General features: G+C 29.7%; 2 long non-coding RNA genes and 2 pseudogenes across 2 annotated transcripts in view; 1 reads left to right on the top strand and 3 right to left on the bottom strand.

Moving 5' to 3' along the window:
• The window catches only part of LOC149880299 (uncharacterized), a 158079-nt gene that overhangs the window by 54833 nt on the left and 75384 nt on the right, over window positions 1–27862 (top strand). The window lies entirely within an intron of this gene.
• The window catches only part of LOC149880300 (uncharacterized), a 193895-nt gene that overhangs the window by 110294 nt on the left and 55739 nt on the right, over window positions 1–27862 (bottom strand). The window lies entirely within an intron of this gene.
• LOC149880304 (uncharacterized) lies at window positions 8694–10667 on the bottom strand (annotated as a pseudogene).
• LOC149880303 (uncharacterized) lies at window positions 12697–13526 on the bottom strand (annotated as a pseudogene).

The following is a 27862-nucleotide window of genomic DNA, read 5'->3' as shown; positions in this document are numbered from 1 at the left end:
TATAAATACAAGTTACCAATTTACTGTGTTCCCTGTTGTCTTTTTATCTGGTTTCAAGTTCATAAAATTCTTCAAGGGACTCAATCTTTTCGAAAATGGTTACGTTTACATTTTCTGACGTTTTATTGTCACATTTGCAACAGCTTTTCTTGAGAAACAAGCGAAGTACTAGTTTTTGGAGTTCTAAAAAAAATCACCTCTTCAAGTTTAATAAAATATTGAATAAAAACTTAAAATATTTAAAATATGTAGACTTTTTGGGCAAAAAAATAAAATTTTAATTTTAATTTTAAAACTTATTTTGAAGTTTGACATTTTAATTGCTTTAAGAGATTTAATTGTAAAAGATTTAATTTGTATTTTATAAGTTTTATTTAAATTTTTCAGTTGTATTGTCAATAAATTTTTTATATATAAAATATTTAAACAATTATCAACTAAAAAATAAGTAAACCAAAATGTATTATGGTTTCTATTTATTTATGTTAGATTTTAGATTCGTTGTTTATTTATTTACGTATTTTTTTTATAAATAGAAAAAGTTTGATGATTGTCAAACATTTAGTTTTTCACCTTTTATTTCAATTTCAAGTTTAATTTTTAGTTGAAGACGCCATTAGTTTAATGCGATAGTTACTATTGTTAGTAAACTAATAGTTTTGCTTCTTTAATTCTGTGAAATACACTTTAGCTCAACTTAGCACATAATGTTTTTTGGTACAATAGGTAGTTCCAAACCAAACAGGTCATAAGAATTTATGTTGAGTATAGATTGCCTTGGAACAGGTAGTTAAATTTTATTATAACTTTTAGTCTTAGATGTACGTTTCAATGGATAATGAGATAATGAGATGCACTAGATAAATAATACATAGGTATCTGGAGATTCTGAATAATGAAGATGAGCAGGTGAATAATGTATTGGTAAAGGAGATTGCTGAGGTGGATGTGAAATAATTCTTGAACCTTTTTAGCTTTCTCTATCACTTCCATTATTGAAAATGTTGGTTTGCTTGGAACACTTTTACCTAAACACAGAATAATGAAAAGAATTAAAATATTAAGCAAGGTTATTTACAGTTTAAATTATGGTTAAGCATATGCATATAAAGTTGTAATGTAAATTATGGTATGGTTATTTTATAAAAGAAAACAACAGAAAATAGATAATAATGAATTTTTTGACAAAAATGATAAAAAAAGTCGCCACAACTGAAATATACCTTTAGAAAAGTCAAATTCTTCAACTTTTCTTATTTTTTACGTCGCTTCCTGAAGAACTTGTATGCATAAAAAATTCATGGCTAGCACTCTCCTCACCTATAACAAGTCACAAAAATAGAAAACAATATATTTGTGAACTTGCACATTTAATCCAATATTCAGATTGAAAAATATTATTTCATTACTGACCTTCAATAACAACTTCTTTTAAATCATACTTTTTCCAGGTATCTTTATTCGGGTTGATTGACTTTTTATTTGTAACATTAACCCCATTGGCCACCATAGCAACTTAAGTTCATCCTCAATCCATCTCTGAGACAACTGTATATCGTTATGCAAAAGCACTATTTACATTTTCCAAAAATACACACATCACATATTTGTCTATTGCCTTTTTAAAATTGGGTTTTTGAGTCATTTTTACTAAAATGAATAAAACTAAATATCATTATAGCTGATTCCCTTCATTACATTACACATCAAGTATTCCAATAAATGATAAGTACACAAAAAAAGATTTTACAAATGAAGTTTTAATAAAAATAATTCATTTATGAAAGATGTTCGTGACTTTAATACTAATAAATATTCAAATGTAATGCTTTTCATGAAATTCTAGCAAAAAGCAACCCGTAACACGGGCTATGGTCGGTCTGTTACCTAATTTATAATAGCTGTTTTCCACAATTTAAAGTTGCGAGACCTTAACTAATACCCTTTTAAAAAAACGCCTGTATAATTAAAATAAAAAGTATGCGGATGTGGATCCTTCTTTTAAGTAATGATGATATGGATACATGGGCAGCTTGTTGTTCTTGTGTTCAAAAAGTATTTGCAGAAGAAAAAAATAAATTATGTTTTAAATAAACCCCCAAATTAAATGCCCCTATTAAGTTTATATCTCCTAATAGGATTAAATTAACTTTACAAAATAATCGTCTAAAAAACAGCTTGAGCAAGCACTTTTAAATATGCGATCTGCTATAGAAAACTACAGTGAAACTGCCCACTCACAATTCAGTGAAGATTTTAAAGAGTTATTTTCAGGTTGTGACCAGGATAAAGTTCCAAATTTTATGAAGCTTTTTTTGGTCAGAACAACAAAAATTTATTTAAAACTGCTGTTCCAACAATGTGAAAAATCACCCAATGATTATCAAATTTTGCTCAAATTTATCAGCTAAATCTTTATCTGCATATACTGATCTTCGTTATGATAAAAAACTGGTAATGGTATTTTAGTACTTCCCAGTGTGCGAACACTGAGAGAATATAAACATTATATTCATACGACTAGAGGTTTTATTCCTGCCATTATAAATGATCTCAAGTTAAAGACTAGAAATTTTACAGAACCAAAACGATTTGTAGGCATTATTTTTGATGAAATGAAAATCCAAGAAGATCTTGCGTGGGACAAATATTCTGGTGAACTTATTGGTGTTATTGATTTGGGAGATAATAATATCAACTATGGAACACATAAAAATATAGAAGCTATTGCGACATACATTTTAGTGTTTCTTGTAAAAAGTATTGTCAATCCTCTTTCTTTTAGTTTTGCATCATTTGCTACAACAGGTATACTTGCTCATCAAATAATGCCAATTTTTTGGAAGGCAGTTTGTTATCTGTAGTTAATAAACTTGCATGTTATTTCCAAAACATCAGATGCTGTTTCATCAAATCCTCAATTTTTTAAAATGCACAAATTGCTTCGAGGTTGTTCTGAGAAAGATGTAATTTATCACACAAAAAATATTTTTTCCAAAAATCAAAGCGACATTTATTTTTTTGCAGATGTCCCACATCTTATAAAAACAGCAAGAAACTGTTTATTTCATTCTTGATCAAGACATTCAACAACATTGATGTGGAATAATGATTTTTTTCTTCTTTGGTCACACATTCAGCAAATTTTTGAACAGAAACTAGAAAGTAGTTTAAAATTTTTACCAAAGCTTACAAATGAACATATAAATCTAAGACCATATTCTGTTATGAAAGTAAGTCTTGCAGCACTTATAATGAGTGAGACTGTTGCTAGTGTTTTGGCAAATTTTGGGCCACTAGAAGCGGCAGGTGTATCCACTTTTTGTTTAATGATCAATAAATTTTTTGATTGTTTAAATGTTCGAAATTTGATCACAGAAAAAAAAGCAATTTTTAAAACCATATGAATCTCTTACTGACGAAAGATATCTTTGGTTAGATGAATTTCTTGAATATTTTCGTTTATGGAAAGACTCAATAGAAACAAGGGCAAAACATTATAATGCTAATTCAAAATCAAAAATGTTTGTATCTTGGCAAACTTACGAGGGACTAAAAATAACCGTACATTCATTTAAAGAAGTAGTAAAGTTTCTGTTAGAAAATGGAGTGAAATATATACTTTCAGAAAGATTTTGTCAGGATGACCTAAAAAATTATTTTGGCAGACAACGACTAATAGGTAGGCGGCGAGAAAATCCATCTGTACGAGATGTAGGAGATAATGATAACGTCATTAAATCCTTGTTTTTAAAAAGACCATTTGCTGGTAATGTACATTCCCATAACAAATTCAGTGACATAAGTAGTTCCTAATTGTCAAAACGAAAGCAGATAGTTAACACAAATAAATAGCGTTTTTTTAAAGTTATTTTTACAACTTTATTATTAAAAATTTAAAAATAAAAAAACACTTTAAAATTTGAAATTTTATAAAATTTTATTGTATAAAATATTTCTATCTTTACAAAGGGTTTTTGACTGTTTTTTTTTTTATCTCTTTTCGTATTGAATGCTTTTTTAAAGTTTTTTTTTGACAATTTTTGCTTTTCTGTTAAGTCTTAAGCAAATGAAAATGTACGCACATGTATAAATAATGTCAAGATTTTCTCTAACAAATTAGAGCTGATCTCTTTATCCACTTTTGAATCGATTTCATAACATAAGGTTTGAAAACACTTTATGACAGAGCTCTCCAACATAAGTTCTAGTAAATCTGTAGTAATAATTTTTGTAGAAAATTGGGCAGTTTTTTCACGAAAAATGTTCTTACACTTAAAGAAAACTTGTTACATTGTTTTATTTGTTTTCCACAATCCCCTCTGTCACGTGCATCAATAAGGGGCTGAGTATTATCAGAATCTGTTTTACATGCTAGTAAAATTGCTATACACTGTTTGCTAAACTGACTGCAGTAGTTTTTGCTGAACTGATATTTACAATAAAGTTTATAAATAATATACCCTCTTAGGTACTGCAAATATTTTACTTCTCTTTCAGAAAGTTAGTTAACAGAATTAGTTTTTAAAGGACATTCAGAAGGGATATTTTTTTCAGAGAGGTGAAAAGCAAGATGATTTACAACTTTAATTATAAGAATGTTTACTAAAGTTACATCTCCACTTAACATTTCTGGCAAAACATTTTCAGACAAAAATCCATAAATATAGGAATAAAATTTCTCAATATCATCATTAAACATATAAGTTGTAGGTCTTTTTACTTTCCAAAATATGTTAGCATCGTCAAATGAAAAAAAAATTCACTTAAAAGCGTCAGAAATAGCTAATGGTCAGCACATATCTTTTTCAACAATAGCCACACACTCATTCAAAATACACTTAAATTTTAAAGGGTGTAATTTTTTTTAAACAATACTCCTTAAAATTACAATATTAAAAAAAAAATCAATCAGTGAAGAAAAAGCAGCAACAAAATAGTTATAAAAATCTTCACTGATAGAAGACATTTACAACCTTTTGGTTGCTGTTTTTTCTTCGGTGTTAAAGGATGGCTCATCCATACCGCCACTACTACACCGTTTATTGAAGGACCACTTCGAAAGAGGCCCTGGGTGTTGGGAGCGATATCTTCTATATTGCTCGAATGTTAACGGCTCTAAAATTACAAATAGAAGCATATAATAGTTAAAAATATTTGCAATTTTTTAAATTAAAATATAAAGCATTATCTCACCATTCTCACCGGATGAAGAGATGCTAAAAATATTTAAAAAAAAAATGAGAGTATATTAAAAAGGGTTAATTTTGTGAAAAATTTAATTTTAATAAAAATATTAGTAAAATGCGAAGTTTAAAAATGTCAATTTTATATTTATATTAAAATAATTCTTTCACCTTTAGCACATATTTCTCCAGAAAAAATATATAAAATTTAAAACACAGTCCTACCAGTTATGCTTCTACCAGACACTGTTCCCTTCATTTCCTCCATAAAGTTGTCTAAAGTGAAAAAAAAGATAACTGAAGCTAAAACAAACAAAAAGTAAACTAAAATTGACTTTAAACTAAACCAAAAGTATAAACTAAAATGAACTTTAAATCTTGATAACTATATCTCAGAAGACGAAGTTCGGTTGTCCAGTTTTTTGTGAAAATGAGTTATGTATCAGACCTTTTTTAGTTTTTTCATTATTTACAGAGGTATAAAGACTGTTGTCCTACGACAACGTGAAACAAAGTTATGCCAATATAAAGGGTCTGGTGTCCCCACAATGTTGAAAAGAGGAACGTCTGTTGTCCAGAAAAGACTTTTCACTTTTTCATTTAACTTTTTATTTGTCAAAATTTTATTTGTGCTTCAAGACAAATGAAATAAAACCCGAAAAAAATAACACAAATTTAACCATCAAGAATAAGCTATTAAAGACTAATTATTTTATTATTTCCTGGAAAATTTCTAATGTGACAACCGACCTTGGACTTTCGAGGTACAGATATAAATGCTTCATTTAACTATACTAATCATATAATTTATACTTAGTTTTTTTTCCAACTCTCCTAAAAGAGAAAACAAAATAAAGCTGAAGTAATTGAAGTTTTAAATTTCCACTTACAGTACAAATAGACAAATTCCTATTAACAAATATCTAAGACACTGACTTATTTCAGTCTTCACTTCTTTTTCTAATAATAAAAGCATTTAAATGTATAGACGTTAAAATATCTATTTAACTTTTTAAAAATAAAGTCACTTAAATAATGTAACTAATAACTTTATTATCTCTCTCTTGCCAAGCAGTATTTCTAACTTTTTGTCAATAATTAATTTAATCTCGCCTAAGCTTATCTCTTTAATTTCTGCGACGATGAACTTGACTGTAAACATTTCCGTTTTCTTACATTATATCTGCTTCAAGCCTAATATCATCCATTTAAACTTCACTTTTAACTGAAAGTAGTAATAAAAAATGTTAAAGGAATCCTGAAAATTGCGGTCTTTCCTATAAAACTTTTTCTCTTCTCTAAATAGCACAAATAAATAATTTTTAAATGTAACAGATTGTCATTTAAAATAAATTATGCAATAACCTTATCACTTTAAAAAAATATATATCACATAGGAGGTATTTGAAAAAATATTAGCTTAGCAAATAATAATAAAAAAGGTTATCAAAAACATCCAATTCCATAATAAACATATTGCTAACAAAGAAAAATTAAAGAAAAAAAAGTTGTAAATCCTTTTTTGCACACTTAAATCGTATTTCTTCAAAAAAAAAATATTAGTAAACGTTTTTAAAAAATTCACAAATCTTTACAATATTTTGTTCTTCTATACCACATAAATATATCATCTGATAAATCTAAAATAAAAAATGTAAAGAATAAGTAAATAAATAAAAAAACATTACGTACAAAAAATGAAAGTCCATTTACCTTATAGAGAAAAGCTGTAATGAAGAAGTTGTAAAATATTAATATCTTAAGTTATCTTTTACAAAATAATTCATGCTGGAACATCATGATTCCAGAATATTTATAGCAAAATCATGAAGTAGACAGCGCTAAAAACGAAAAATCATATTGAGATAAATCAAACTGTATATATGGCAAAATAATTTGTATTGGCTTTTAGATTATTGATTTTTAATAAATCTACCTATTAACCATTTTCAACAATTGACACCAACATGAAGATAAGCCAAATGTCTACTAACTCGAAAGATAACAAAAAAACATTACAGCAACAACACAACAATAGCACATACCATAAGTTAATATAATATATGTATATAATAACTTAAATAAGATAACATTCATATATAACAAAACTTAAGTAACAACATTACGCAAAATGTTATTAAAATACATTATTATGTATTTTTAGAATAACCTTTAATAATAAAGGCTTGAAAACAGCTAGACCTAAAGCAGTTACAGTTTGACACTAAACACCATCGTGTAACCCTCTGTTAAAAGTACATCACTTGGCTGGCAAAGTTGACAAATCTTGATCTACACGTTTACCAAGTCACAGCACTTTGAAAACACGGAAACAACTTAATATAAACACATGTACCAACTATAAACACAATAAATGTGTTTAAATATGTATATAAGGTTAAATATATATACCTCATATACATATTTAAACACATTTTTAAAACAATTATGTAACACATATCAACACTTACACAAACAATAATAAAACACTTTACATTATTATAAAAACACATTGATAAAAGAGCTATAAGTGTGCATATAAAAATCTTAAAAATGATGCCAGAAAATTTAAAAAGATACAAAATATATATTTACAAACAATACTTTTTACCTTCTTTTTATTTTCATAATAACTGTAATCCTCATAACAACGTTTAACCTTTACATACAAAAACATGTGACATGCCTTGTCAGTGTTGGCACTAAAGTTTAATTTATCTTTCTAAGTTTTCTAAAAAAGAACAAAAATAGTTAATAGCAAAAGTCGAAATAACCATTTTGTGGAAATAGAATTGGTATAAATTTAAGTGACATCCATAGCCCGATTTTCCTTATAAGAAATAAAATGTTATGAATTAAGTAACAGTCCGACCATAACCCATATTATGGGTTACTTTTTGCCAGTAAAAACAAAACTGCCAAAAGAAAACTTTAGACAAAGAAAATATAAACAATTTAAAAAGTTAAAAAAATCTTTTCTACATTAAATCCTTTTTACTTTATCTAATAAAAATGTATATATAACTATTTTATATACTTACTTCAATTATAATATTATCTTAACAATGATTATTTATCTTACTATGATTCTTTATGTAATATATCTTAACTATTAAGGGGCAACTACCCTCAAATTTCAAAACTACACATATAAAGTAACTTTCTCTTTAGTCACATAGGAAATATTATACTGACATTAAAAATACCAAAAATAAAATAAAATGGTAGCTCGTTGCTATGGTAGCCAAAAAAACAGCTGAAAATACCACAAAAACTGTGTTTACGCCGTAAAGAAAATAAAGACTTGTAATAAAGGAGTGTCAATGAAGTTTTGCAGAACTGTTCTAAATATCTAAATTTGTGATATGAACGAAGCAGATTTTTGAATAAATTTTTTTTTTCCATAAAAGGCTACAGACAAATTAGGTTTTTCAAAAAAAGGTCAAAATGCAAAGAAAAAAACTTAATAACTCAAAATCCTAAGTCATATAAGAAATTCTACTCCGATCATATCATAAATATTGGCAAAATGAACAATTCCTGAAAAATTCATCATGATAGCATGTATACTTTTCAAGATTTTTTTACCGGCGTGTTTAAAAAGCAAATTCTCAGAAAACGCAAAACAAAAAATAAAATCATAAATTATTGTTCATTTCATAAATTTACCTTTTAAAAACTTACTTTTTAAAAGAATATTTTAAAAACTACCAGATTCATAATATTCCCTGGACTTTTCCATTGAATTTTGGTAATCATTCTTTGAAAATCGTTGACAACGTAACAACTTTCGTTTAATCTTAAAACTTTCACTCGATTTAAATGATGATAGATTTATTCGTTTTTTGTTTATGAGTCTGCAACCAGCTAAAGTAAAATGTCCTGGTTTCATATTTAGTTTTTCATAAATCAAAATAACAGACTTCATACCAATGTTATAATTTGCAACAGCATCATACACTCCGAACTCTAAACTGGCTAAACCAACATAATTACTTTTTGGTAATCTTTTCCATATTAAATTATTAAAACTCTCATTGCAATTCTGGGTTTTTCCATGCAGACACTTTACTAATTCAGAATCTTTACTTAAATCAGCATATATTGGCTTGATTTTGTGAATAATATCAACAGGAATTCCTGGTCCAGGTTTGTATACGGAAGAAGACTTAGCTTTATCAATGTTGAATTTGCACCAACTGTCGCCTCCAGTTGGGCAGTAAATGTGATAGTTATTTTCCTTAGAAGAAGCTACATGGAAAAGGCTAGCTAATACTGCTTTTTTCATTTTATTTAAATCATTTATATTGCTCCGGATAGCTACACCAAAAAAATTTTGCAAGCGATCAATAACTGCATTGGTTAGTCGACCATGACCACCTAGACCCTTAACACTTTTTTTTAACTTGCGTAAGAGAGTACCAACTCGTTTTTGGTAATGTCCTACACACTCCAACTTTTTTACCTCCATGTTTGGGTATATATCTTTGATAGAAAGATGGGATTTACTATCCCCATCACCAAGAAATTCGGTATATCTTAACTTGTGCTTTTCAATGGAACGTTTAAAAACTCTCACTGCACCAACAGATTCCATACCACCAGCTATACCTTGATAATTGTACAAGCAAATATGTTTGTTTTTCCAATTAGCATATGCATCAGGATTTGATTTCCTTAATTTTTCCTTCATACAGCATGCTTTACATGACTTATTCATAGGTTCAACATCGATTACTTTTCCACTATCTATTAAAATTGCGGTAAAAACACCATTCATTGACTGATATCCTCTTTTCTGCCACGATCCATCGCATGATACACCAACATCAACAATATCCTCACCAGTTGCATTTCCTTTTATTTCAGTTGCAGCATCTGACATTGTCTCGTTTGCAACACTTTTCACAACGTTTTTTATTTTTGTTGTTATTTTTGTATAGTTTTTGGGTGTCATGGGTTTAGGCATATTCATGAGCTGAGTAAATTTTTCAATTCCAGTATGACCATGTCCTAATACTCTCATTGCATAAATTGTCCTGTAGTTAATATCAAACCCTTTATCACAATTATCTGATGTGTAAAATTCATGTTTATAATCACAAGATGGTGTAGTACACTTCAAATAAAGAAACGATGCTAGACCTTTCTTTTTTTCATGGTGATCACCTAGGTACAGTGCACAGTTTTCACATTGAGGACACATTAACAATGAAAGAACTTTAGATAAAATTTCAGTGTCTATAATTCTGTGACCACTAATTTTTTTTAATGTTTTTAATTGGTACATTTGTAATGAATTTAACTTTCTTAGCAGATGCGCCTAAAATATTACTGTGATTTAACTCACATCCACTTACATTACATGCATTTTTATTTTTCTGCACATTAAATACTCTTCTTTTTTTGTGGTATTTTGTTCTCTGCTTTACTCTATCACTCATTTTTATGTGTTTCTGCTGTTGGATAAATTAGCTTTAATAACTTGATAAAATTGTAATTGTAAATAGCCTATGTTTGAATATAATAAGGAACAGAATATTATTTAGCAAAGATGATTTAAATCAAAACATATATTTGAAACATATAATATACAATCATAACATATAATCATAAACATATAATATTCACCAACAAAATATTCACCCCCATAGCAACGCGTTGCTATGCAAATATTTTTCACTTGAGTTCACAAAAACATAAATTAAACAAAAACTTATTAAGAAATCTATAATTTTTTTTGCAGATTCAAAATCTACATAAAATTTTGGTCAACAATTATTAGAGAAAAATAAATCCAATTTTTGAAAAATTTTGAGGGTAGTTGCCCCTTAATTAAATTCCAAAAGGAAAACAGTTTTAACTCGCTAAAGAGATCTTTCTCCAATGACCGCGTGTAATAAGAGAACGCGCTCTTCCAAAGCCTTGTAACTTATGATGAAACGGCGTAAAACATTAAACGTTTCTGTTGCAGTTATATTTTAGATATCTGGCCGAAGTGGTAATAACAAGTCTTTAAAAGCAGGGGTTGAAACATGCTGGAAAGCTAGATTTCCTGCATTACAGATATTTCATAATATTTAAGTCTGCAATCAATTGGTATTTGTCATTTGATCCATATTTTTTGACATCCATGGACCTCTAGGGGATGGACGTGCAACCTGTTGTTTAACATCAAAGAGGCCGCAGAAATCAGCGAGCCATGCGAGTTTCCGACAAACTCTTAATTTTCACCCGTCAACAAAAGAAATTACTAAAATGGCTGCCCACAGTTTTTAAACATAAACTCTGATCACGTGGTATTAGTTTAAACTTTTATAGCATTTCTTTAATAAGGCTGTTTAGGATAAAGTAGTTACTTCACGCGTTGATAAATTGATTACCAAATTACACCAAGATAAAGGAAATTAGTTCACAGTGGGCCTGAGCATGCTCAAAAAAAAATTTTCGTGCCCAATTTTTTCACATAGTAGGTCTAAAAGGTGTTACTTTTCTCAACTCAAATCTGTTAAAATTAAAATGTTTGAACGGGGGTTTTTGAAAAAAAAGGTATTTTCCTTTTTTAAGAATATCTCAGTAAAAAGCACAAAAAATAACATGAATTGCTATCTATACTCTCTTTAATATTTCATAAATGTTTAGATATAATAGAAGAATTTAAATATCAATAATAAAAAACATTAATTTATAATTAAAGCTAGTAATTCTATAACAGTTTTGTTCATATATTGATAATAAATGAAAAATCTCAAAATATGAAATGTCATTAGTGAATATTTGTGCATAATATTACAGATATATAACAATGTTTTGTACATTACATCAAGTCTGCAGAGCTATCGACTATTTTAAAAAAACTATACATCTTATTTATGTTTTTATTAAGTTTATTCATTTAAAAAGCTTCGATATCCACAACACAAAATAGAGTTATTGAGTACTTATTAAAAATAATTTACATAAATAACTCTAATATATACTTTAAAAGTGCGCAATATTGTATGCTGCAACAGCATTCTTTAATGTTTTGGAATAATTTGGATGATACTGCCCGATTTTTTTTTGGTTCCAAAATTGCTTGAAATCCTGGTGTACTGCTTCCAACGCCTGCTCCGTCCAATAACCAAGGCCTAAATATTTTTTTATATAATATAATTTAAAGATTTTTTAAATTTGTTTAAATATAAAATAAAGTTTTCGCAAAAATATAGTCCATATTTAACTAAATATTCAATATTATCTAATAGATATTTCCTGTAAAAAAAACACTTACCAAATGTGCCCCCTTTAAGGTCAATAAATTCTATAATATGTTGCTCAACAATATGAACTTTAACTGTTACACTGGCTCCTAAGTTTCTGTAGTCATCTGAGAATTTTTTGATGTCATATTTGTAAGTTTTACACAATGTTTTCCCAAAACATCCTTCTATAACCTTTTTGAAAGATATTAGCACCTTTATATATTTGGCCCCATGAATACCAAGACCATGTGTACAAAAAAATCTATTTAAAATATCAACTTTTTTTAAAAATACATTCGAAGCATTTCCTTCAAGTCTGTGTTGTCCTTGATACGATACTCTGCCAAGATTAATGGACTTAAGATAGACTGACATGAAGTTAAAACCATCTTCTTTGTTCTTAAACATATTTTTTTCAATATCGGAAATAATTTTGTCAACAATACCAAGTAGAATATGTAGTCCAGGAATGTTTATTATCTCAACAGTTTTTTTCTCAGGATCTCCTGTAACAAGAGGAGGATGAATGCTATTTTGAAATTTTTTGGCCTGACTAAGTTTAGAACCATTTTCTAACCATTTTTGGTGCCATTGATGCAAAGAACTGATTGTGTTTGCCTTAGCTTAAGGCAACAAAGGTATCTCAGTTTCGCAGAATGGACACGGGTGTTTAGAAGATGCACATTGCTTTCCAACCATTTGTAGTTGAACTTTAATATCTTCTGACAATGAGTAGTCTAAAGATCCTATATTAAGCTTTTCAATAAGCATTCTTAAGTTTACATAACTTTCATCCATGTGAGGTACAATTGCTAGAATAAGGGTTTTAAAAACACTGGAATCTTTAAATTCTTTTTTTTCATAGCCTTCTGAATATTTTATTCTCTTTTGAGGAGTTTCCTGATCTCTTTCATCAGGCTTGTATGTTATAGAAGGCAGTACACTTTAAAAAGCCTTGTCCACCATCTATTCCCACTTTAATATCAATCTCATTTGGTAGTAGTTTCCTGTGGTTCATTACCATAGATATCAGTTTCTCTACATCATTGCAAATTACCCCAGGAACCTCTTGTTCAATAAACTATAAAATTATTGTTTGATTAAATAAATAAAATTAATAATCAATGTATAACCATTCATAAAACATTAGACTACCTCATGTGAATTTCAAACTTTATCTTTTGTGAAAACATATAAAAATTCAGAACTGAATAAAGGAACTAGTCATGAGTTTTCTGTAACTCTTGCAGCTCTGTAGTTGCTTGCAACAGAATTTCTATCTCCGGTCTCGTACCTAAGAAACTTAGCAATCTCTAACATTTTGTTGTCGCTAAAAATAATTTTTGAGTTATTTGATTTGCTATAACTTTAAATATAATTTATAGGTTTATAAATCATAAAATAAAAACTATATATTAAATTCTTGCCTAACATGGATTTTATTTTGCAGCATTTTCAATTTTTCTAAACCAAAGTGTGGCTTCTTAACTTCAGTATTGGTAAAATAAACCAGACATTTATTCCGGCCATAAGTTTTTAGCTTGATTTTATTGTCACTTTTACCAGCCATATGTTTTAGAGTAGAGGATACAACTCTTTCTAAAAAAAAATTTACAAAATATATGACGATATTTTAGTTTTCTATTAAAATAAATTAAAAATTGTTTTCTTTTTAATTAATATATATAATAAAAATAATCATAATATAATCCTACAGAAATGCTTAATGTTTAATGTTTAACGTCGTTTCGTCATTAGTTACTAGGCTTTGAAATAGCGCGTTCTCTAAATGCACGCGGCCATTGGAGAAAGATCTCTTAAGCGAGTTAAAACTTTTTTTCTTTTGGAATTTAATTATTAGTTTAGATATTATTACATAAAGAATCATATTAAGATAAATAATCGTTGTTAAGATCATATTATAGTTGAAGTATTTATATTAAAAATAGTTATATATACAATTTTTTTAGATAAAGTAGAAAGGATTTAAATTTTTATTAGAAAAAATAGAAAGAATTTTAATTTTTTAAATCTTTTATATTTTGTTTGTTTTAATTTTTCTTTTAGCAGTTTTATTTTTACTAGCAAAAAGCAACCCGTAATACGGTTTATGGTCGGTCTGTTACTTAATTTATAGTATTTTATTTTTTAGAAGGAAAATAGAGGTATGGATGTTATTTAAAGTTATACTAATGCTATTTTCATAAAATGGTTATTACTACTTTGAAATTTCTGTGATGCTATTAACTATTTTTGTTCTTTTTTAGAAAATTTAGAAAAATAAATTAAAATTTTGTGCCAACACTGACATGGCATGTCACATGTTGCATTGTATGTAAAGGTTAAATGTTGTTATGAAGATTACAGTTCTTATGAGAAAAAAAAGAAGGTAAAGAGAATTGTTTGTAAATATATATTTTGTATCTTTTTAAATTTTCTTGCGTCATTTTTAGAATTTTTGTTTGCACACGTTTATTGTTTGCATATATGCTTTTTTATATGTATGTGTGTGAATAAGTGCTTTATAGTTGTTTTATCAATGTGTTTTTATAATAATGTAAAGTGTTTTTTTACTGTTTGTGTATGTGTTAATATGTGTTACATAATTGTTTTATAAATGTGTTTAAATGTGTATATAAGGTATTTATTTATTTTAGTATATATTTAACCTTATATACATATTTAAACACATTTATTGTGCTTATAGTTTGTACATATGTTTATATTATGTTCTTTCCGTGTTTTTAAAGTGCTGTGACTTGGTAAACATCTCCCTGAAAATCAATTATTGTATTTTAGAGAAGGAGCAGAACATATGGCTTTAGATCGTGCAGCTCAGCGTGATATGCACCTAATGGCATGGTTTAAGTTAAGTACTGAAATTGAAAGAGCATATTGCTATTCGTATGTAGACATTCCTTATCACTTTATATTTGATGATAAACATTGTAAATGGAAGGTTAGATAAAGGGGTGGTAATAAGATGATAGTAAGAATGTATAAAGTTAATCCAACTGGAGAATAGTTTTTTCTTAGACTGTTACTTTTACAAGCAAAAGGAGCAACATCTTTGGAGGATGTGCATACTGTTAATGGTATTGTCCTTGAAACGTTTCGTGAAGCATGTGTTTTGAAAGGCCTGTTGCAAGGTGACACTGAATGGCAGAATACTCTTTCTGAGGCGGTTTTAACACATGCCAAATAAAATTAGACAGTTGTTTTCAATTATTTTGACCTTTTGTGAACCTGACAATCCTTTACATCTCTGGAATACATACAAATTTTTTATGATGGAAGATTTCATACACCACTCAGTCCCACTTCTAATAGCTGAACGAGGTACTCTTCATCAAATTGAAAAGATTATTAATCAAATGTGTTATATAAAACCTTATTTGTTTATAGTTGTATATATGTTTAAATTATGTTGTTTCCATGTTTTCAAAGTGGTGTGATTTGGCATTATGTAGAGCAAGATTGATAACCTTGCCAGCCAAGCGATGTACTTATTGCAGAGTTGTGACTTGGCAGCATTTAGTGCCAGGCGGAGTTGCTTTGGAGCTAGGTTGTGTTGTCTAGCCTTTGTTGTGTTGTCAACCTGCTTAGGTTGTGTTGTCAACCTGCTTTGGAGCTAGGTTGTGTTGTCTAGCCTTTTTTAATTATTCTCCAAAAAAAGAAATAATAATGTCTGTTAATGTTTAGTGTAATGTGTATGAGAGTATGCAACCTTGATCTTTAAATCTGGGGTGTTTTCATGTCCTAAATTTGAAGTAATTGAATAACTAATATTGAACATAAAAACAAATATACTTTTATGTATTTATATGTTTAGTAAAAAGATAGATATAGTTAACTTTAAATTGGTTTTCTAATTTTGCCTTTCATATTTTAACTTGGTTTGTTATCTTCACTGGATTTTAGGATCAAGGATGTAAATATTCTATTGTTATGTGTTATTGTTGTGATGTTTTGTGTTGGTATTCATTTTTAACAATAGACACCTTCATGTTGGTGACTATTGTAAAAAATGAATAATAGGTTGTTTCATTATTGGTACTTACTGCTTTTATCTATTTACTGAAAGCCAAGACAACATTATGCTAAAAATGCAATTTATATCTTAAATTGGTTTTATATATATATATATATATATATATATATATATATATATATATATATATATATATATATATATATATATATATATATATAGTATTGTTAATCCTTTTGTACTTCGAAACAGATTTTATTGTTAGATTTTCGATAAATGTTAATATTAACTGCAATAATGTGTGAACAATATTTGCAAGTATTGGATGATCAATAATACGCCAATATTGGGGATGTAGTATTGCGCCGATATTGACTGAACTATATTGGCTAAAATTGTAAAAATGTTGACATCCCAGTATCGGCGCGATATAGTTTACCATATCGAGCCAATATTGTTCATCCAATATTGGGGCAATATTGTATAACCAATATTGGCGCAATATTGTTCAACCAATTATGCGCCAATATTTTCTGAACAATATTGGCGCGATATAGTTTACAATATCACGCCAATATTGTAAACAATCTCGCGCCAATATTGTTTGCTGCTCAAGTAGGAAAGTATATGTTAATTATTCTAATATCTTTCTCATTTATAATAAAGCTGGCCGCAAGAATTCTCCCGCGTTTGTCTTGAGTGACTTCTTTATTTTCAATATCATGTTTAGTTAAAAAAGCGACTCCGCACTCCTTGTTGTTTAAGTTGTTCCAAAGAGATTTTTCTTCTGTCAAATTTCGCCATTCCTTAGTCCATTTTCCTACGACTTTTCGCACCCGTGCGTTTCTTGCAGTAAACAAAGGTCGCAATTTTTAATTTCCCAATAGTGCATTACTTTTCGTCTTTTGATCTTGTCGTTGAGACCGTTGACGTTAAGCGTTAGGATGTTAACTGCTATTCTCTTTCAAAACAGCAAACAAATGGTTAGCGCGATTTCAAGAATTGCAAATTAACTGTTCTCTAAAAAAAAAGCGGCTCACTCTTATCCTTCAGGAGATTTCAAAGGCGAGGGACAAAGTATGTGTCTTCACTAATCAGCATTTCTTTTTTTAAATTGCAATGAAATTGCTATTGGCCAACATTGCCAATCGCTTGCAATGGATTGGGGAATAATATCGCAATATATTGCAAAATTAACAATAAAATTAAGTTATTATTATTGCAATACTGACAATAAAGTAGCAATAAGACAAAATTAATTTCACATGCACCTAGCTTTTTGAACTTAACAGACAATACCATTAATGTGTCAAATGTGGCAGCTGTACATCTTATTTCTACAGCAACATAATGTAATATGCAGTGTAAGACAGGGTGTGCAGAGCAACTACAGTGGATCACCTGAACAATGTTTAAAATAGCATTATAAATGAGCACAAGTACATTCCTGTAGTATGTACACAATATATACAGCCGCAGCTCATCAATCAGCAGCGGCAAAGGGTTTGGCAGTAGCGCGTCAAGCGAATAGCATCCACGAGCAGTGCTTCCAGCAGTAGCGCATTTAACAACAGCGCTGAAAGTTTAACATTAACGTACACTTTCAGTTCATATTAAATGCTAACTCTAAAAAATCAAAACGACAACAAAATTTAGGATAAAATAGAATGTGTATTTATTTAAAATAGAAACATAACATGGACAAAATAACGCAAAACATATTGTAAACACAAAATAGCAAAAATCGCTCGTGACCCCGCACCGCAATAAAAACGTCACTAATTTGTTTAGTCTTTGCACCTTCGATTTAGGAGTCGATTTGTATTTAGGTCCATTTAGGCCTATACGTTCTGAGACTGGTGCCATGTTGTCTGAATATATAAAAAAAAACACAAGGACAATTAAAAGTTGTAGTTACACAAAATAGTAAATTTTTAATAAAATTAATCTAATATACTTTTCATTTTCACAAGTTACCTGAAGATGGGTCTTCATTATAATGTTTTCTTTTTCTCACAGCATTGCCATCAATATAATTGAGAGCAAACTTGCTCTCTTCATCACTGCTAGGATTTTTGTCACAAAATTCGTCCATAAAGTTATCCGATAATGTTTAAAATTTACAACATTGGGTAATAGACCCCTAATATATAATGACAGCTAAATGTTGTTTATTTGCAACGAATGCATTCACTAAATTTTTCTATTAAGTAAAAAAACATTAAATTGATTTATCCACATACCATAAATAGTATAATTGAAGCCAAGGCTTCAATTTTTTCAACATCCTTAAAAAGTGGGCTTATCTAAAATAAGGGGTTTACATTTTAGGGAGGACTTTAATTAGAGTATATACGGTAATTGTCATCTGTAGTTGTGTTTTAATGCACTTACCACTTGAAACTCAAGGCATTAATGCTTAAAAAGTGTATTTGAAAGTGATGTAGGAAACGTATGACGCTCATGTCTTTCACAGTCCTTGTACCATAAAGAACAAATGTTGAAGAAAGCTTTTGAGTGTCTACAAAATCCAATTTTTTGGTTCTATTTCTACCAGGATAAGCTATTATTTAATAATATGAACCTATAAAGAAAAATTAAAAACGAAACAATCACGATAGTTTTACAAAAATTATCAAAATAAAAAATTTATAAAAAATAACTTGCTTGTATAAAATTTATAAAAAAGTATTTGTATAAAATATGCTTGTGTAATTTTTATAAAAATAAATTGTTAATATTGTAAATTCTCATTAAAATATTATGTAAGTTTTTGTGTAAAATATTATGTAAAATTTTTATGTGAAATATTATGTAAATTTTATAAAACTAATTTTTAGTTTTGTATAAAAGGCTTTTAGAAAAAAACAAACATGCATGATTTATTTATATGTTTATTTATCGCAAAATTTACATTTAGTCACCCTAAGCATGTTCAAAAAAATTCTTCCAATGGTGTTAAAGTTATTACTTCTTTTGTGAGTAGTTTACTTTTGATTAATATGCTTTGCAAACTAGATAGTCAGCTGGAATAACAACAATATTTTGTGTTTGTCTAACAATAAAAAATAAGTCATCATCAATGTTAACTTTCACATTTCCAATCATATCACCAAAAGTTTATAGATTTTTCAGTGTGTAGAAGGCATACCTTTATCCAACAAATATTAACTTGCACTCCACATTTAATAATTGTAACTGAACATGTATAACATTGTCAACTAAAGGAAAATCAAATATGATAGCAAACTTATTATGTCCATATTGACAAGTGTAGCTGTTATGTTTGCTATAATTTTTTGAATGGTAAACCATGTTTTAACTATTTGCCAGGATTTAGCAATTGCAATTCTTCCTGTTCACTAATGCCAATATTTAATGCTTGACAATTTTCAGATTTTTTAGGATGATCTGTTGTTTGCAGAAAACAAGAAGCTACTTTGAAGTTAAAAAGTTTTTGCACAATTCTACTGTGGGTGACAATGTGTTCCTTTCATCATTTTTTCATAATTACTAAGCCGAGCTTCAAAACAAAACATTGAGTATGCATTTTAAAAATATCGCTAACATGTCCAAGTAGATGAACATTTATAGTATTCATATATAAAGGCAGCAATTCAGACAATTGTTTTTGATAAAAATTAAACAGCTGACTGATAACCGATACCTTATCTAAACATATTTCACTGCTTGACAAGCGCATGCCAACTACTAGAGAATAGATCATCATCATGCAGTCAGGATTCAAATATGGCAGTAAATATGGAACTACTAAGTATGAAATATAGTTTTTAAAGTCATGGCCTTTCCAATGTATAAATAATTGAATAGTTGGTGTCTTGGGCATGTTATGTGGCTTTTTTTGATCAGCAAGTAAACTTTCCAGAGCACTTAATTTTGGACCACTAACAATAAATAATGCTTCCAGTTTATTAATAACAGAAAATAAACAAGTTAAAAGTTTTTTTGAGCAATTTTCGTTAAACAGATGTAACATATTAATAAGTATCATATCTGGCACTTTAATAAATGATATTTCACTAAAGATATTCAAGCCTTTAATTCCAAATACAGACACTTTTGATTTTTCAGCTAATCTAGCATATTTGGCATACATTTCAGATCTTTTAAGATTATATTTTGTATCTAAATGTGAATAAATATTTGCTGAACCAAGTTTTCTTTCAATTGTTCTACCAGGATGTTCATAATAATGGCATCAAAATTTACCATTATTTTGCTTTTGATTGATAATTTAGGCCACTGCAGGTAAATCGAAAACCAAATCATTAATATGAATAACTACTTAGATATTATTAATTTAAAGGGGTATTTAAAACAGTTTTCCATTTATGCACTCCTCAGAAATAGTTGGCAATATAGTAATTATGCCTAATTGTTGTTTCTTTGTTGTTTATTACCATTACTTATAGTGGTAGAATTCTTCCTATTGTAGATCGCCAAAGCAACATTTTTTGCTGCACATTACTTAATATGACAGGCTTACAGATCAGTCAGAGTAGAGTGGCTGCATGCATTTTTGATATAAATGGAGTTTTAGAATAAAGCCATGATTAGGCTGTGCGTGCTGCAGCCCATGCAGCTTAAGCAAATAAATTGACTAAATCCGTTCTTGGAACCATTGCAATAATTAGGAAGAGAAAATGTTGACTTTTTATACATCTTCAAATAAACTTTTTATACATCTTCAAATATAGCAACTTTCTATGTTTAGCGACTTTAAATAAATTTAAATATTTTTACAAAAATTGTAATTTATTTAATATAGTTAATTTATGCAATAATTAATTGATTTCATTTTATTTTTGGTGTATAAAATTTTTATTACCTTAGAAACATTTTTTTTGGTGTATTGGTACAAATAAACTTTGGCGTTGTTGGTATACTTACTGTGAAAAAATATATGGAATGCACCCTTGTTCAGGTTTTCAGTGGCGTTTCTCTGCCCAAGACAATAAATGCATTTTGTGTTTGTAGTTTTTTAAAATTACGTCAATAAACTAAAAAAAGTTTTTAAAATAAAATTTTTTTTAGTTTATTGACGTTTATTACGGTTCCAACGTAATCAAAAAAGTAAATTTTTATTTATTAAACATTAATTTTCTCAAAAATAGGTTCAAAATGTGTAAAAAATAAAAAATTTTCGAACTCCTTTAATATATTGATGATAACATACAGGCCTATAATAGTCGAAATAACCCCTAAAAATAGAGTTTACTAGAAACGCAATTACTCATGAATAAAAGCTCATTTTACTCTCAAACTTGGTATACTTGTTCGCGCTACCTGTATCTAGTGCGTGAGTTTTTTTTTATTAAAAGATTATGTTTCTACTAAAAGTTATGCTTCAAAACAACTGTATTTTCGAAAAATTTGCTACTAGGCCTCTGGTCTTAGTTCCCTAACCACGACTTACCAGTAATAAACTTATTTGAAAAAAACTCTGGCACTAGCGGTACACTGGATGAATAAGTCCTGAAAATTTCAAGTAGTTATCACTATTAATTCTAAATTTATGATGTTTTTCGTGAGACAATTTTCTTGAAAAACGATACGGTAGAAAATCAAAAAACAAGAAAAAGTTATTTTTTTAAAACTAAAATCCTCCTTTGAAATAAGTTTTTCCTCCCTCTTTATGTAAGTCTTTATCCAATAAACCCTTCTTGATGGCTTTTAGTTTTTTTCATTTTGATTTTGTCCTATCTGATGTTTTAATAAGTAAATTTTGGATGCTGGGTCGGTTCATTTTTTCAGATATAATAATAAAACAGACACCGGTCTGTTTTCCAAGTTTTTCATACACTTTAACAAGTCCAAATTGACCTTCGTTGAATTGAAGAATAGCACTATATACACCTAACTGTAGAATTGACCTTACTACAAACACTTGCTCAGGACATTTCATCCAGATAATATTATTCAGGGAATCGTTATCATTTTGAGTTTCCCCGTGGATGCACTTGCTAAGGAGATCATCATTTAAAAGATCTTGGAAAATCTTTGACAAGATAGGAAACATCCACTCTAGTAAATTAATCTTCTCTTTGTGTTTTTTAAATTTATTTTTCTTATAAATACACCACTATTCTTCTCCTGGTGGACAAAACATGCGGCGCTTATCTAAGTTAGGAAAGTTGGTACAATGATGAAGGATAGAATCTATCCACTTTTTCATTATGTAAATTTTTTCACCGTTAGTACAATTTAAGTTTAGGCTTCTTCGAACGGCAATACCATAATAGTTTGTTATTAAATTGATGGAGTTGTTTGTCAATTTTTATTTTCCACCAAATGGTGTAGAGGTATTTTTATATTCTTGTACTAGTTCCCTAAGTCGAAAACCTATTCGTTTAATTACATGTCCGATCCATTCAAGTTTAACAGGTGTAATACCAAACTGCGCCTCGTAGGGTTTGGAGTTAACAACTTCTTTGTAAGACGCTGTGTCTCCATCTCCAAGATACTCATTATAAGCTAGTTTATTTCGATTTACAGATTGCTGAAATAAATCAATAGCACCTGAGGATTCCATTGCTCCTGATGACTATCGATGGTTAAATTTACAATTATGAGCCATTTTCCAATTTGTGTATTCTGTTGTCCCTTTTTTTCCACCCCATATTAAACACTGTCTACAATGTTTTGATAAAACAATAACATCCAAACACTTTCCTTTGCAAACTGCTGTCACTACACCATTCAATGAGGTGTGTCCTCTTTTTTGCCAAGTTCCAATCGATACACGCCAAGAATGTATACCTGGGACAATTTCTTCCATTTTTGCTTCATTTGCAGCATTTTGCATACTCTCTATTGCAGTATTTTCGTATGCAGAAATTAACTTATTACTAATATTTCTAAAGGCAGTATTAGATACTATGTACATTTAATACACCGTGCAAAAGTTTTAATTATTTCGTACCCTAAAAAATTTCTCGAAATGCCATACATTTTTTCAGAAGCACTAAAAGGTTTAATATACTTGTGACTTATTTTTACACTAAAAGGTTTAGTATACTTGTGACTTATTTTTACATTTTCTAAAAAAGTAAACAATTTTATGAGAAAATCCCTTTCTATCATCCAAACAGAGGCGTACCAACATGTTTTGGGGCATAGAGCGGCACTTGGTGAATGGGGCGTATATATATGTATATATAGACTACATTATTAATGTATGTATAACACATTATCTTTCTCCACTTTCTTGAAAACGTTTGTAATAAACAAAAATTATCAAATACCATCTTTATCATTATCTATCAGTTTATATGTTTATATGTTTATATATATATATATATATATATATATATATATATATATATATATATATATATATATATATATATATATATATATATATATATATATATATATATATATATATATATATATATATCCATTAACGCCATTTTATCACTTATAGAAGTTCATTTGTGTACACAAATGACTAAAACATTAGTTTTGATTACTTATTTTAAATGATAATACAATAATGTACAATGTACAGTAAAAAAAACAGATTTACAGCAAAGAGTTACCTCTAGAAACACATTAAAATGCTTTCTTGCGAGCCTTGACTTCTGCAAATCGTTTGATTATCTCATCAAAATTCTCATGTTTTGCAATTTCGTTTTCTACTAATATTATGGCCAAGCTCGTCAAACGGGACTGGCTCATTGTAGGGCGGAAATAGTTTTTAATTAATTTCAATTTTGAAAAACTCCTCTCACAAGATGCCACGGACATACATATAGTTAGAAACAGTTTAAGAGCTTCAGTCACGTTTGGCAACGATTCACGAAAGTCCATTACGATGATAAACTGAAGCATTTTCAAGGATGTCCATTCAGCTGCAATGTCTAATTTGATGCCAGAAGTAGAGACCGCCGATTCGTTACTGTTTATCGGTTTGCGGATTGTGCGCCGAATTAACTATGCTAAACGGTTCAAATTACTTACGGATTGATTTGATCCGAAAATAATGTATCGGAAAAAAATTCGTTAAAATTTTTTCGGATTTTTTTTTCGGATTGCAATCCGATTCGATACTTTCGGATCGGATTGCAATTCGAAAAACTTTTTTCGAATTGGAATCCGAACCGAAATTATTTTTACGGATTTATACGGATTCAGAATAAAAAATGCTTTTGAAATAAGATTCATTTTTATTTATTTATAATATTCAAATATACAATGAAACGAAATGATTTCCTTGTTAAGAAATAAAATAAGTCAAAATCACACTGAAAGTTAATCATTTTCCAAATTCATTTCCTGGCCACACAATGTCTTGAATTTTATTGAGTTGCTTAGTGTCTTCTTTCATATATACCAACATCTCAACCTTTGAGATTGAAAGATTGGTTCTTCTAGAGCTGTATATATTCCCTGCTGTTGAGAAAACTCTTTCAGATGTTGATGATGCAGCAGGTATACAGAGGTTTTTTCTGGCCAGCCTTGACATTATTGGGTAAATATACTGGTTTTGTTTCCAGAATTCCAGTACATTTGTATTTGCTAGAACTGGTTTTGAATTCAAATACCCCTGAATTTCAGCAGAAATGGCTTTCTTGGTGCTTGTTTCACCTCCAGGATTAATGTAACCTGCACCAAACACTTTCTTCCTCAGTTGTTCAGTGAAATCAAAGTCGTCATCATCTTCATCATCCAACATTGAAGGGGAAGGAGTGCTTTAACTGGCCAAAAATTCTTTTCTTGACAGTTCTTCCATAGCTTTCTTTCCTGCAGTTTTGACTACTTCAAATTTTCCCCCCTCATCCACAAAGCACATGCTCTTCGAACAGCAAAGTGAATCCGCAAAAAAAAAATTCGCTAGTGGTTCGTAAATTAGTTTTCGGATTGTTAATCAGAAAAATTTTTACGAACTGACTGTTTTAATCCGCAAAATAAGTCGGATTGGCTTTTTGCGGATTTTACGAACCGAATCGGCGGTGCCTAGCCAGAAGCCTTCAGATGGCTTCTTAGCCTCTTTACTTCTGGCAGCATTTCTTCCTCCTCTACATCATTGAAAGTTTCTGAAAACTGATGGGCATAGGTTACAATTTCTTCATCAGTTGCCTTCAAAAGATTACCTGTGTGTACAACAGCAAACTTTTCATGCAGTGTTTCATACAGTGTTCCTCGAAGTCAAACGTTTTTCTAATTCTACATGAAAGTGGTCAATGCACTGGAACATAGCATGCTTCAATTCTTCCTGTGGAGTAAAACCTGCATCTTTAGCAGTTTCTGCTGGCATCATCTTTTTCACTCGCTTGGGTTTTCTGATTTCAATATCAATGTCCATTTCAGTACAAGTCTGGATCGCATATTCTACAGCATTATGGACCAGAACTTCTCGACTCTCTATTAAAAAGGTCTTCAAGCTTTTTAGCTTCACAACACACTTTTCCAAGCTAATACCTTCGATTTGAAGATATTTTTGGGCATGATTCACCTCGAGTAGAATGTGGTACCACAAATGCAAGAAGCAAAGGAAATTGAAATTACAAATGTTTGTCATCGACACCTCCGCTGCTCATCTCGTATCTAGGTTTTCAGAAGCATCACAAAGCTTTTCCACAGCCTTAACCAACTTTTCGAAATGTTTAAAGATTGGTTTCACGGCATCATGATGACCACTCCACCTGGTATCATTAAGTCTCTTCACTGTCACTCCAACGGCTTCTTTTAGGACCTCCCATCTATGTGTTGAACATGAAAAAAACGTGTACACACTTTCCAAAGTTCCAAATAATGTGACACAAACAGAAACACTACCAAAAGCATGTACGCCACATAAATTAAGCGAATGGTTAGCACAAGGCACAAATATTTCTTTTGGATTAAATTCTTTAATTCTGGTTTCTACTCCTGTATGAATGCCAAACATTGTCGTGGCATTATCGCTTCCTTGGCTTCGACAAAGCTTTAAATCCAAGCCGTCCTTTTCAAGATTTTGAACAATTTCCTGTGTTATGGAGTATGCCTTTTTCCCACTTAGAGGAATAAAACCTAGATATGATTCTTTCACTTCCACGTTCCTGTTGTCAATTTTCACATACCTAATGACCCGACTCATTTGTTCAGTGTGGGATATATCTGGCGTGCTGTCAAACAATATGCCATAGAATTTAGCTTTCTTGACTTCACAGATTATTTCTTGTTTTACAGCATCGCCTAAAAGAGACATAAACTCATTTTGCACTGCAGGCGATAAATAAGAAACTGGAATCAATCCTGATTCCAATGATTGCTGAAGCCGTATCCTGTGCTCCTTTAAAACAGGGTCATAGTTTGAGAGGAGTCTGACAAATTCTAAGAAATTACTACGGTTAAATCTGTCTAATCGGTTAAAGTGTTATATCTAAGAGACGATGCAAAATGTCTCTCCATTTCTTCTTCTCTCTTTCCATTACGTCTTGATCAGCAGCGTCGATGGTCTTGTTTTGGAGAAGCCTTGCTTCAAGTGTTTTCCATTTTTCTAAATTGTTAATATGCAATTCTGAGTTTTTGTGATCTGATACTTTAGGATTCAATTTCCACCAATTATTGAATCCTGTGATGAAACTTGATTTGGTCGTTGGATTATCGTTTTTATCAAACAACTTGCAACAAAAGCAAAACAGTGATTTTTTTTCATGAGAATAGACCATCCATTTCCTCAAAATCTGTTCTCCACTTGGAAGCTTCTTGTAAAACCAGCTTTTTGTCAGCTGCCTAATTTGACCCTTTGAATTTTCTCCTGGTTTATGTACTGGATCAAATGGCCCCTCCAAGTTCTGGTAAATTTCACTGCCTTGTCTTATAACATCGGTTCTGAGATAATCTGGCATTGGAGTGGGCCAGTTTCCAACATCATAATTTAATGTTAAATCTTCTGATTCGTGTACTGAATTTGCGTCTGATTCAGAACGTATCGAGTTGGTTATGTCTTCTTCTTGCCTTTTGTATTGTTCTTCTCCTTTTTCTTGTTCTTCATTGCTTGTTTGTTCATTCCGTTGGCCATAGCTTGTATTTGGGCCTTCTAAAGATTCAGGGCCCTCCTCTGACCCTGCTTAATTGTTTGCCTGGGATAGTGCCCTTTTAGTAAATTTAAGTATTGAACCCGACAACCGTTGTAGTTCTTGTTCTTTGGCTTTTTGTTTTTTCGTCTTTTCCCATCCACTGGGATAGTTTCGTTTCATGTTATCAACAGGTCTCTTGACTCTGAAAATATTTGTTCTACTTTAGACAAAGTATTTAGAAAATAAAACAAACCTACGCGTTATGGGTTTGAAAACGAACCAAACCTAATAAATTAACACTGTAAGATAAAACTTTCAAGTTTTGAATTACATTTTTCGGCTATTTTCTTAGAAAAATTTCAGTATAAGTAACAGTATAACTAATAATGTTTTCACTTCGCTTGTTAGTAGATA

The sequence above is a fragment of the Hydra viridissima genome, unplaced genomic scaffold (assembly GCF_058129835.1).
Source record: "Hydra viridissima isolate aposymbiotic clone 2 unplaced genomic scaffold, HvirCarnegie_v1 scaffold_13, whole genome shotgun sequence".
Lineage (NCBI taxonomy): Eukaryota > Metazoa > Cnidaria > Hydrozoa > Anthoathecata > Hydridae > Hydra > Hydra viridissima.
This window is presented reverse-complemented; position numbering and strand designations above follow the sequence as displayed.